We start from the raw sequence: 13,161 nt of genomic DNA, 5'->3' as shown, positions 1-13,161 counted from the left end.
GCCTAAAAGGCATTTATTTTTAATTTTCTTCTAGCATCGTATTAAAACAAGGTGGTTGTCATCACAACCTTTGCAGATGCCACCTGTCTGTGAGAAAGGTGGAGGATGAATTTTGAAGAGGAGAATTTTCCCTGCAAAGCAGCTAGTTAGTAGTTTCCTCCTTTTCATAAACAGTTGTTCTGGATTAAGAACTTGTTGTACTCAGTTCTGTGATACAAAATGCCTGCAGTCCTTGAAACCGTCTCTTCTAAGCCAAAGCTATTTAAAACAACAAAACAATAAAACCAGTCTATTGCTGACCTGAAGTGGGTGTTAGTTCTCAAATGCAGATGGGGGCAGGAGGGAGGGGGGAAAAAAAAAACACCCCAAAACCCACGTCAGTGCTTGTTCTGAGTATGTACGTGGTCTATATGCGATTACCGTTTTACTGAGCTGGACCCTTGTTTCAAGGGTCCCTGTGGTCAGATACTCCGTGGCTGTTACATAGCACCTTGTTAACTTGGCAGCAGCTGAGGTGTTCAGGTGTTGATAAAGCTGAGTTCTGCATTGCGTGTGTTGTTCTGGTTGCCTTTTAAAGCCAGCAGGGTAATGACTTTGTAGAACAGACGTCTGTCTCTAAATGTCAGCAGCCTTCAATACGGGTCGAGTTTATAGTTTGACATCTGGGTTTCGGACTTCCCTGACCTCTGCTGATTTTAGCATTGCCTCCAGATATGTTGTCAGTTGTACAGTGTGTCCATATGAGCCTCAAAATTTACCATTTGAAAATATGCACGCTTCTTTAATTTCACACCAACTATGGTTATGCTTGGTGAATCATTTTATAAGCTAATATGTTTTGGTCACTCTGTTTACAACCTATCATTGTATTTCAAAGACATGGAATAACTTCAATTCCTGGACATATGATTGTCATCTGCTACACCTCCTTGTTACTAAAGCATTACTTTTTCAGTTAAAGGATATTCAAGCATGTGTTGTGTAGACATGAACATAATTATTTCATCATTAACTAACATATGCTTCCTAGAACAAACATATAGTATTGCCTCATGTTTCTAATTGTTAGACATATGCCGAGATTTTTTTTTGCGCCAGCTTATGTCAGATATTTTAATACATATTTGTTTTAATATCTCCACATGCTCAATATTTCATTTTCTGAAGTTAACACTAAATTAATTGACTAGCCAGTAGTTGCTGGCTGCTTTTCTTTTTGGGTGAACAGTGCAATTGTGTTTTCCTGACACATTCAATAGAAAATATTGACTGTATCCTTACTGAACAAATAGGCTGCAGTGACATGAACTGACACATGCTAGTTGCCCAGGAAGTTATGACAGAAAGTAGATTTCTTTATACATAGCGTAGTTCTTCACATATCTAAACAACACCTAATATCATCTTCTAATAACATTCTTTTGTAGCTAGTGATGTACTTAGATTATGTTATCTGAAGTAACTTAAAAGTGTCCTTTGAAATAAATAAGTAAATAAATAAAAGTAGAGAAAAAACAGGAAGAAAATCTTTCTTTAAACTTGGAGAATTATCTGGGCTACTGTAATGAGAATTTGTTGTCTTAAATCAGATTGATTAATATCTGTGTTATGTAAGGATCAGACTACATGATCATAATGACACCTTCCTAGCCTCACAATCAAGGATTACAGTATCAATGTTTCTGTTCATTCCTATATTTTTTTCTGTCTGATGGTATGATAATAAGATTGTTAATTTTGAGCATTTCTTCAATTAAAGGTGAAATTTTCCCATTGGCGACTATGAAAATCTGGTATGCGGTAGGAAGGGTGAGTTGAGAAGCAAGTAGTGGAACTTCTTAAAAAAGGAATTGAAAGACTGAAGTCATTTTGAAGTACTAGTTCTGTCATGTGTCTGAGTAGTTGGTGTATGAGAGTATTTAGACTAGAAGCATATGAATACGACAACAGCAAGAAAAAAAGACTAAGAGCCAGGAGGATTGTTGCCATGGTTCTGTCAGTCAGAGCAAACCAAATCTAACCTCACCTGTGTAGATGAAGTAATCAAAGAGAATTCATGAGACGGTATTTCTCCCAAAGTCTTGTTTAAAATGAGTTTTATTAAACACATAGCATGAACCTTACACCTGATCTGAATTCTAATAAAGAAGAACGGTGTTAATGCTATTTATCTTCAGATATTTGCAGATAATATATTTTTTTAGTTGGCAGGCTGGTCTGCTTATTGGCACTACAGAGTGTCATGGTGGTTTTGTGCACTGATAGCAGGTCGTGTTGAGGAACAGAGTTCTTCCACAAAGAAAATACACAGGATAAGAAACTAATAGCTTTACCAGTGCCTGAAATTGCATGCACTGTGCTGAGCAAACATTGTAAATTATAAACTTTATTTATCTTTAGAAAAAGGGGACTTTCATTCCAAAAAGGAAATGTTTATAATAGTAGAGAACACCATGAATTCATCAATGCCAATGTTATGTGCACAGATAGTGTACTGAAAAAAAACTCTTCCTATTACATCCAAGCAAACAGGCATTTGGTTTAGAATGAGGCATTAATATTTGTTGGTGGCACTTTCCAAGGATTGTTATTAAATGCCATCCTGTTCAAAAATGTGTATGTGTTAAGAAATTAAAAAAAAAAAAATAAATCTGTAGAATATATTGTTTTGACTCTCATAAGGTAATCTACATCTTCTAATACTTCAAAAAATATAATGAACAATCTCAATGTATATATATATATTTAAAGTTGGATATTCAGAAAGTTATGTTAGGTAGGTATGAACTGGAGTGTGAGTTAAAAAAAAAAAAAAAAAGATGGTGGTGGGAAAATCTGTTCAGCAGTTTTAGTGTTATGAGGCCTGAAACCAAGGGAGTTGTGACTAACTTACGTTTAAGGTTAATAAGATCTAGTACAAGACTATATATTTAGCTACTTTAGAGGCTTTTGCAGCAGACATGCAATGAGTTGAATTCCCTAAGGTGGTTAAATTGTTTTTGGGAATTACGATTTTTCTTCTTTGGAAATGTTCCTTGAAACATAGTAAATGAGAACTGTTTGTATCACATCTACATTTTAATCTCTGTTATTCCTAATTTCCTGAAATTTTCTCTGAGACCAAATGAAACTTGGCTCTTGGGATGTGTGATAGTCTAATTATCAAGCAGTATAAAGTTTTCATAGAAGTCTACTGGCTACGGAAAGGTCAAAATAGTTGTGAAATTGAGGGGAAGTGAATCAGATAATTGCATCTTTATTCAGATGCAATAGCACTTTACCAACTATACCAAACCCATAAATCTTTGCTGGCATGTTTGAGAAGCATCAAACACTGAAATCTTTTTTTTTTCTTTTTTCTTTTTTTTTTTTGTCATAAAGATAATGGACATTGTTTTGTAGTAATTCAACCATCCATTCCAATCACAATGCATTTATTTTATACTGAACAGTACTGTGGAATACAAAGTATAAAGTACTCTAGCAAAGCTTAAAGAAAAATTAGCTGATTTTTATAACAACCAAAACAAAACTAAATATATACATATATATATTACTGCTTTAGGAAGCATCCTTCCATTTAGAAGTTGAATTAGCATTTGGGAAACCCACGCACGGCCAGTTTATGGCAGTGTCTAACTTGCATCATTTGCAACTGAGTGGTTGTTCACTGGGATAATGCAGCCAAGCACAGGGAAATCAGAAGCTGGAAATAATGAGTGTTGTGATGAATCATTCTGAGAAGGTGAGCTCGCTGTAGTCCTGGAGAAAACTCATTGACTTTAAAGCTGTGTTCACCACAGGGATACTTTAATTGGCTTTACTTGACAGAGATACAAATGTATTAGGTTTTTTATTTTAAAACTATATCAGAACTAGTTTCATATTGCTTCTTCATATACTTTTTAATAAATTATTTGCATTTGAGTTTTTACATAATAAAAGTAAGTTGAACTCTAAGGAAATAATCACCAGAGTTCAGTCTGAAAGAGGAAAAGCTGCATTTTAAAGGTCTTATGTTAAACATGGACAGGGTTAAGTCAGTTTCTGTGCTCTCCTGATGGATCATTTTTCATTTGCCAAGCCATTTTGAGTTTTTGAGAAGAGTTTAAATAACTGTTCTAATCTGGGGCACAGGAAGTTGGAAATAAAGCCATAACTAGCTACACGTATATTACTGTCCTGAAACTATTATCATACAGTATATGCCCCACTGAAGATAAGTTTTTATAGCCACATAAAGTATAGTGTAGTGGTGCCAGGTTATAACTGTGTAGTCTATGTTCTTTAAATTACTGTTTGTCCTTCAAATATTCTGTTAAATTTTAGTATGTAGGCAGCAGATAAATCTGTATGTACAATGGAACTCTCAAAAATTGCTCACAGAGAATCAGGTTTTCAGTTAAGGTAATCACTAATCTTGCAGCAGAGCTAATTCAGTCATTGAAGAATGAATTTTGAAAGTAGTTTTTAAAGTAATTGTTTGGTTTTGATAAGCTGTACAAAAGTGTAAGTACAATGGATATATAGCTGGCATTATTGATAGATGGATTTTTATAGAAGTACAGTACAATACCCTGTTGGTATTGTAACTCTACCACTCTCGATAGATGCAACTATTTTTAAAGTAATTTAAGCAGTGGCACCTTCTGAATGAGTCAAGAATGGGTAAATAATACTTATTTTGATTCTTCTGAGTATTTGGCTATTAAGCAATATATTCACAGGAGCTTTCTGGCCAGAAAAGAAAGGTTTTGTCTGCTTCTTGTAGAGTCTTTTTGGTAACAGTCATTTCTTTGAAAAAGCTAAACTCAATGTACTTAGATCAAAGATGAATTTTTGAAGCTGTTTAGAAAGTTTGCATCTTCCTCCTGGCATCCTGAATGTCATCCTTTTTGGAAAGAGGCACTGCTTGTATTTCAGAAGCATACATCTGGCATTCTTCTGTATGACCAGACACTGTATAAGAAGGCAGAAGTGAGAGTATGTTATCTCACATCAGTTTACTTTTCTCTCTCTCTCTCACACACACGCATCTGCTAAGGGCTGGTGTTCGGCATTCATCCTTTGTGTGTGGGGGGGGTGGCTGTAACAAGGAGAAGTGAGGACCAATGCAGTCTTGGGGAAAGAAAAAGAGAAGAAAAAAAAAGGGGGGTTCAGGCAGGCTTGCAGATAAAAGAATTGCCTGAAAAATGAAAGACAAATTCTTAAAGGATGGATTTTAAGGCATCTTTAATGCTAACCAAAATAAATGCTTATTTGGTATGTTCATGAGCTATTACTAAGATGGTCAATACTTTTCTGATAATTATTAGAATGTTAATATTCTGGAAGTTAATTGATATCTCCATAGAAGACAAAGTAAATAACATAGATGTTTTGCTTTGAAGACATTCACAGTCTAATAGATTAAATGAATGACAGGAAGAAAAGTACTGCAGTAGTGCAAGGGATACTTGCCCATGGCAGTCCAGATTTATTTTTATTTATGCACTTACAAAAATACATTTATAAATGTTATGCTTGATTTAAAAAAAAAAAAAAAAAAGTTAAAAATTAGACTGCATGGCGACCTTGAAAATCAGGAAGCAGGAATGTAAACATATCACTCTCACTGCTCTACGTGTGCACGACTGCAGCTCTCATGCTATTGCATTGTTCTGGAGTGGGAAAAATACCTTACTATTCCCACTAACGTTGCAGTGCCAATAGGACCTATATAGGAAGGTCAGAGGAAATTCTGCGCCAAGTGCTAATGCAGTACAGTGCAAGGGGTCAGTCCCAAGCAGTAGAAATTTGGACTGTTTTCCGTTTTTTGACTGAAAAGCTCTGCATCGTGCATTGGTGCCCAAGCCTTTGGCAGTGTGGATGCTGTCATATGTGCCATTTAGCAAATTAATTGCTTCTCTTTGAATTTAGCATGCTCTGTAAAGGTACTTTGTGTTTAATGCAAGGAAGTCAGTGTTGTGTATATTGAAATCCTACATCATTGCACGATAGTTTTCCTGCACAAATGAACTCCGAATTGTTGTGGGTTCAATGTGTTTTAATACATTTTTCAGCCATAGGATTAATAATAGCACTTAACTAACATTATAACATGAAATATTTTGTCATGTATGACACACAGTGGAAAAAATCTATTATACCCGTTTATTTTCTGAGCAATGTACTAATCTTAATATCCTATGGACATATGTACATTGCACCTGAATAAACAGACGTCTTCCATTTTTACCATTTTGTCTGACTGCTTTTCCTCGATGTGGGTGTTAATGGTAGTGTCTGGATTTATACATAATTCCTAATACTACTGTGTACACTTAGAGAGTCATCTCTTAGTTTCAAGCCAAAGGAGTCCTGTTTCTTTTTAATGTCTGTAAAAATCATTATGAAGTAAGAGCATTGCTTCAAGCGGTATCTTACTCAAGGCCTTCAAAGCTGTAATTGCTAATACATCTTTCCACTGTTCTAGCACGAGAAATAGCACCATTGTGCTTTTCCCTTATCCTAGACTTACCAAATCCTTTTCTTTTGGATAAAAATGAAATAGACATATTGGTAACAAGTCATGAATGCAGTGTTTTTATGACCTTGAAAAGAGTCAGTCAAGGAGATTTTGATTTGACAAAGTGCTTGAAAATAACATAACATCCTTGAAGAAAATATTTAAATGCATAGTTGTTTGATTGTCATTAGGACATCAGTAGTGCTGCACATTGAGGTAATGTGCTTCCTGAAAGAGATGAGTTAGTGCTTCCAGTATTTTGGTCTTCTGCAAAAAAAGAAAATGCAGAAAAATTAATTTTCTATGCACAGATAATTATCTTTGTAACTTAATGAATTGGTATGACTATATGAATGGAGTGATTTTATTATTTTTAACTGCAATAGACAAACTAGTAAAAATATTAATTGTTTTAAGAAGCAACTTGACAGGTATCCATCTAGGCTATTCTGGACAAGCAAAATCTTGTTTACTGCCCCATAAGGTAAGATAATGTTACTGCAGCATTTGAGAAGTGAAAGATGCTAGTACTAACACACACACACATGATTTTAGCATAAGAAGACTGAATCTGTAATAATTTTGAACAAATACTTAGTGGCCACAGTGGAAGTGTTCATGCTGTAATCTATAGATTTTCTCTCTCCCTTTCTAACTCAAAAGAGTAACAGTGTGTGCATATTTATTTAAGCCAGGAAGGAGAAGAAAGGTGAAGAATATAATATACTTATAATCCTAATGTTCTGTCATAGTTGATATCACTATTCTGTTTCTACTGCTGAAACATTACTACTATCTGTTTGCCAGGCATCATTTTAAGATGCAAATGATAATTGTGGACGTTGACGGTAATATTCACGTTTGGTCAGCCCGGTATCTTGTAGTAACAAATTATATACCCAAGCAGTGAACTCAGTCCTGCGGAATTTGGCTCTGTAGAAACATCATACCAAGGTGATAATCCCTTTTCCAAAGATCTGGTAATTTCAGTACCCAGTTACGCCTCAGAAACCATATATATGGGGCAGGAAAAATATTCAATATGTCTTGTACCATGCCTTCCGAAGATCACCCGAGCATTCCTGTCTAACAGCTTCCTTGCAATGGCGCAAATAGATGATTCCTCTCATTTTTTTTCTTACAAGACTGATGTGTTTAATATCAGTCCCTTTAAGATAGGATAAGTAAAATCTTACATGTGACAAATGTTTGTTGCCTCATTAACATGTTCCTAGAGCATGTTCTGGTACAACATCATGAGGAGGAAAGCATAACAACTGATACGCATAACAGTTCAACTTTTTCCCTTTAAATAAAAAATGCCTTCTTGTGTTAACCAACAGTTAAGCTCCACTGAAAACAAGAATCTGGAAGCAGAGCTATTCATATATTTGAAATGCAGATTCCCTTATGTTTTATGATAGCCTTGTCCAAAATAAGTTGTTTATTGTTAAAACAAGTTACTTTGTAGTTACTCTGAATCTTACAGATAGTAATTTATAATTTAACATATTCACTTTGAATAATATATTTGATCAAGGTAGGCAGAGGTTGTTTGCTGATTGAAAAGTTCCTTTCCAACATAGGAGAATTTCTGTTCTTGCTGTGGAATGTATGAGTTGTTGGAAAGTAACTATTTGAGCCACCATATAAATGTTATTTGATTTGTTAGGTACCATAGGAATAAGTTTTGGGTTTTGTGTTCCCCCCACATTGCATTTTTTAACTGTACAGTTTAAATGTCTTTTCTTATTTTTCTTTTTTTCTCTCTATGTAATCTGCTTTGTAATAACTTTGCAACCAAGAACAAGTAAAGCATAGCATTATCATCAAGTAATAAATCATTCTTCGCTATGTAAGCAACAATAGAAATATTTTATTCTAATGCTACTCCCAGGAAAGGAAAACCCATCTGAATTGATCAGACCTAATCAGTGGTCTGTGTGAGAAAAGAAATAAATGAGTTTTCCCTTGTTAAAAGTTATGCCATGTTCACAATCCTTTATTTTAATTTGGGCAACTATATTCACGCTTAATATTCCTTATATATTTAATAGCTTGACAGGTCTGGGTGGCATGGATCTTCCTCTGGCTTCCCATAAAATACCACAATATTGCGGAGTAACTGTATTGGAAGCAATTTAGGTTAGCCTGTGACTAGCATCACAAAAGATCTTCTCTACAGTGTTGTCAATAAATTATCTTACCCATCTCAGTACACTTTCTACTTTGCATCTTTTGTACAACTTCTAAAAATGGTATCCAAATCTTTTACTTATTTAGTAGACCATCTGGGTTGTAGATATGTAAAAACTCTTAAATTTTGTAAGCATGAATTAATTAAAGTTCTGCTTTATTGGGTACGTAATGTTTCTTGCTTCTCCTTAAATCAAGCTTTATGGCAATGATAGATAATACAGTTAATTTCATAGGTAATTTTTTTTAAAGGTAAATAGGTAACAAAACCTAAATATTCTAAGAAATATGGAAAATATTTCAGAATGCTGATCCATTTTTTGCTTCCATAGTTCATTCCATGCTGGTGCTGTCTCATTTCCACATAAGAGGTAGTTCTGTGCTTTATAGATGAGCAAAATTCTTATTATTTTTAGGGGGAATTAAAAAAAAAAAAAAAAGACTAGAAGAGGGAGGGATGGTAGGAAGCCTGAAACTGTAATAAATAGAGGACAATCTATGCTGGTTGACTTGAGTAAGAGGGACTGGTAGTGATCAGGTGATGCTAAGGCACTGAATATCCCGGGGAGATCAGATTATTAGTCCATGAATAAGGAGTGAAACTGGAATGAAAAGAATGAGACCTGGAGACTAGAAAATGGGATTAGGAAAAAGCTAAAGAAGAGAGAGAAGTGTATTAAGGACATGTTGGCTGTGAAGACAGAAATGATTGTGCCTGTGTAAAACTGGGTGTGGAAAAACTACATATGAAAGAAAATTTGATTGAGAGCTGGAATGAACCTAAGATTCCTGTTTCTTGCTTTTCCACTCTTGTCAGGAAGTATCTGTGACACTCTCCAGCTAGAATATGCCATTCTTGGCAGGGTTATTCTATGAGAAAGATGACAACCTACTGTTTTTATTGCACGAGATAAAAGTACATCTTTTATGTAACTAGCAGAGAGCTGTCTGGAGCAGCCTTGTTGATGATCTAAGTGGATATAGATATGACATGATATAATTAAACTCCTGTTATTCATAGTCTTTAAAACAGAAGATTATGTGCAGGCTTCTCCTTTCCTGTTGTTTATTCAGTGTCAAATTAGCTCCCTTGTCCATATACGTATGCATTATGATAGTCTATAATTAAATAAGCATGTACTGTGGTTTCCACAGAATTGCTGCCTAATGTGGTGCATTGCAGATAAATCAGGGTTGGGAACATGCTTTGGATTTAATTCGAGAATGGTGAAGAAAACTGTCATCTCTGGGACAATAAGCTTAATGAAGAAGTTTGGAGTATAGTATATGAAGCGAGGATTGTCAAGATTAAACATGGCCTTGTGGTAAACAAATTGGTTTCAGAGAGAATTGTAAATTTCTTCAAATTTCTTTATCACTTTGTAGCACAAAATCATGGTTTTCACAATAACCATTTGTATGGTCCTCTGCTTCCACATACTATTTTGTGCCCCTCCAGATACATTCTGGACTCACAGCTGCAGTTGCAATAAAAGAATAGATTGACTTCAAACACAGCTCCATCTCAGGTAAAATAAGGCTCTTGTGTAACGTGACTAGATATTTCAATTTCTTGATACTGTTTTAATTTGACAGGTGAATGCATAGATTAAAAATAGGAAAATAAAACCAAAACTGGAATATGTAGTGCACTCTAATGCTGTAGCATGGTTATCAATTAAAAACCCTTAAGAAAATCAGTTATTCTTTCTTTGGTGCCATGTTTGTGTGGTGTAAGGTCAAAAATGCAGGAGGTCACAAAGCCAAAACCAAAAACACCAAAACCAGAATAATTGCTCAATTCATAGGGTAATTCTGGTGAATTAGTTAAAAAATAAATAAATAAATAAATTCCTCTTCGCCAATCTGAATTTTTTATTTCAGCTTGCGCCTGTCCTCCCTTGTTATCCCACCGTCCCACTGTGAAGAGGCTGGACTGATACTTGGAATTTTTTTCAATCTCTCTGCTACTGGTAATTATGAACATGAAGAGCACTAATTTACTTCAGAATTCTAATAAATACTTCTGAGCTTCATTTAAGAGGTACAAGAGTAGACCCATAGGCAGAGAAGTATGTACAGCAGACTTCTTCAGGGCTTTGATGCTCAAAGAGGCATTGTAGGGGGGGCGGATGGGATTTTCAAGGCAGAATCTTGCAAAAGAACTCTTTAATTGTACTCGTAGTATTCTCAACTACTTAGCGCAAAGAGGAATAACTCCATTTTACCTAAGGGATGAAACAACAACAAAAAGTACATCTTGAGTAAAGGGGAAGGCGTGAATCCCAGATCTTGAATAAAAGCAACAGATGCTTACTTCCTATGGCCTTGTGACCTGCCTCCCCATGCGTTCATATGTGCGCTGCCCAAGTTATTGTTGTTGATTTTAGTACTTAGAGAATAGCTTGCCCAGATGCATTATCCACAAGAAAAAGGGTGGTTTGTTGTTTTGTTTTGCAGGTTAGTGATTATAAGTGGTTGAACAGCCTGGTATTTTTTTTTTTTGTTGAAACGTATTTTCTGCTAAGGTCTTTTTTGCCCAGAATGTTACTGACTAAATTTCTGAAAGAGCCGAAGAAGATGAAATGCAGCAATTGTTGGAATGCTGCATGAAACAGTAAAGACTAATTGCTGTTTCTCTTGAAAAAAGTTAATGGGTATGTCTGTTCTTTGTATAGATTCAATGGCTTTAAAATCTTGCACTGTAAGCATTCGTAAGGAGAAGTAACTTTTAGTAAAACAATGAAGATGTTTGTTCATTGTGGGGGGAGGGAGGGCAGGGAGCTAACTCGTCTTGCCTCAGCCTGGAATTTTACCTTTTCAGTCAGATCAATTTGTTACAACATAGATTTTCGATAATGCTAAAGTGCTTTTGCAGAAATAGGGTTGTCTGCAGAGGTTTTCCTCATTGTCTTGTGATGATTTTTTTTTTTTAATATCTGAAGGGATTGAGACTTTTTTTCCCTTTTGTTCTTCTGCTTGCTTGGCTTCCCTACTGCTTCCTGCGGTTGTTTGAGGTTTTCTGAGGACAGAGGATCTCATTCAGAGTCCTCTGAGGTCAGGAAAAGTCCTTTCACTTAAAGATGTATTGAATCTGGCTTCAAAATCTTACTTTAAGTTAAGATGTTTTTAAAAAAAAAAAAAAAAGTTATATCTGGAAGGTTAACAGTTGGTCACTGGCTTGTGAAGTCTGTAATCGAGTTTGCCAACAAACAAGGCAGGGGGGAGGTGAAGAATGTATCATAGTTCTACAAATTGCAGAGTGAGGCCTTGGAGAAAAGTAATCTCTTGAAAATAAATTATATCCAGAGTAGTTTTGGTAGATTTAGCTGAATTTGAGCTTAAATTTGGAGAAGCGAGTGGCATAAGCCTGCTGGTTCCCTACGGGTCTTGCTTTGTCGCTCACACCAGCAGCATCCGTGTGTCACTTCAACAGGAATAAAGCTGGTTTAAATGCCCAACTATCCTTAACAGTTGGTTTATTTAGCATTTACGCCACTATTTCCCCCTGCATTCAGCTGTGCAACGTTACGCTGTAGTCATGCAGCAGCTGGGAATCCACCTTGCAGCTTTGCTGGGTTGAGTACAAGAGGAAGATCTAACTTTTGTCTTTAAAAAATCAGCACAGATGAAGAAAGTGTGTTGTTTTTTTTAATAGTTTCACTGTATCCTTAGTATCTGCAGGGTACTGGACTACCACCCAGCTTTTCTTCCTTCTGTTCTGTCCTGTGTTTTCCCAGTAGATAATCTTGTTGGTGTGCATTGGCACACAAACTGAGGGGGTAGGACTCGGATACAAAACCAGGGGACAGCTAATGTCACTACAGACACAGCTGTTGGGAATAGGTAGTGGTTCAGGTAGCCTTTCAGACTAGTCTTACAAACAATTACACATTCCTGCTAAAGGAGGAAAAAGGAGTCAGTTCCCGATGCTTGGCTCTGCATCACTTTGTTCCCTTTGTCTTTGGTTGTAGTCTGGTTACTTCATGTCGCTGAGAAGCTCTCTTCCAGGTCTTACATTAAGACAGTGTAAGTTTTCTGGTTGAAACATGGGTCTTCCAAAATAAGGCTAGCATACATAAAAATAATAATAAATTCTCAAGATGCTCTTGAAACAAAGACAAAAGTCAGACAGGATAAAAATGTTCAGAACATCAATACTTAGTTGTGTCCTGAACTTTAAGAGAAAACAAATTAAGCTATTTCTTTTCTATTTGGTGACTTTACTCAATTTTTCCCTTAAATTTTAAACTGTTGCAGTTGGAATGGCAGAAATTTCACAATTCTCTGTGGTTTCTTTCATTTATTCCTTTGCTATAATAACAATCCAAAACCCAACAGGAGAGTGAAAATGATCTGTTTGCCCAAGCCTCTGCCCACCTCTAAAGACAGGAAGAGGCACAGCAGCTGGGGGTGTGGGAAGAAAAGCTTGCTATGCTTTATTCTGGCAAGAAGTA

The 13,161-nt window shown here is 35.7% G+C and overlaps 1 protein-coding gene across 2 annotated transcripts in view; it reads left to right on the top strand.

Moving 5' to 3' along the window:
- Positions 1-12,175, top strand: part of LOC125179843 (serine/arginine repetitive matrix protein 3-like) — a 141,501-nt gene extending 129,326 nt beyond the window's left edge. The window contains exon 10 of one of the 2 annotated variants that reach the window (XM_066997919.1): positions 10,589-12,175. The gene's annotated coding sequence lies outside the window, so the exon portion shown is untranslated. Of the gene's footprint in view, positions 1-34; positions 6,961-10,588 lie in introns of those variants that run through there. The other variant, XM_066997916.1, reaches the window with a different exon arrangement.
- Positions 12,176-13,161: the final 986 nt, after the last annotated feature.

This window comes from Anser cygnoides, chromosome 5 (assembly GCF_040182565.1).
Source record: "Anser cygnoides isolate HZ-2024a breed goose chromosome 5, Taihu_goose_T2T_genome, whole genome shotgun sequence".
Taxonomy (NCBI): domain Eukaryota; kingdom Metazoa; phylum Chordata; class Aves; order Anseriformes; family Anatidae; genus Anser; species Anser cygnoides.
This window is presented reverse-complemented; position numbering and strand designations above follow the sequence as displayed.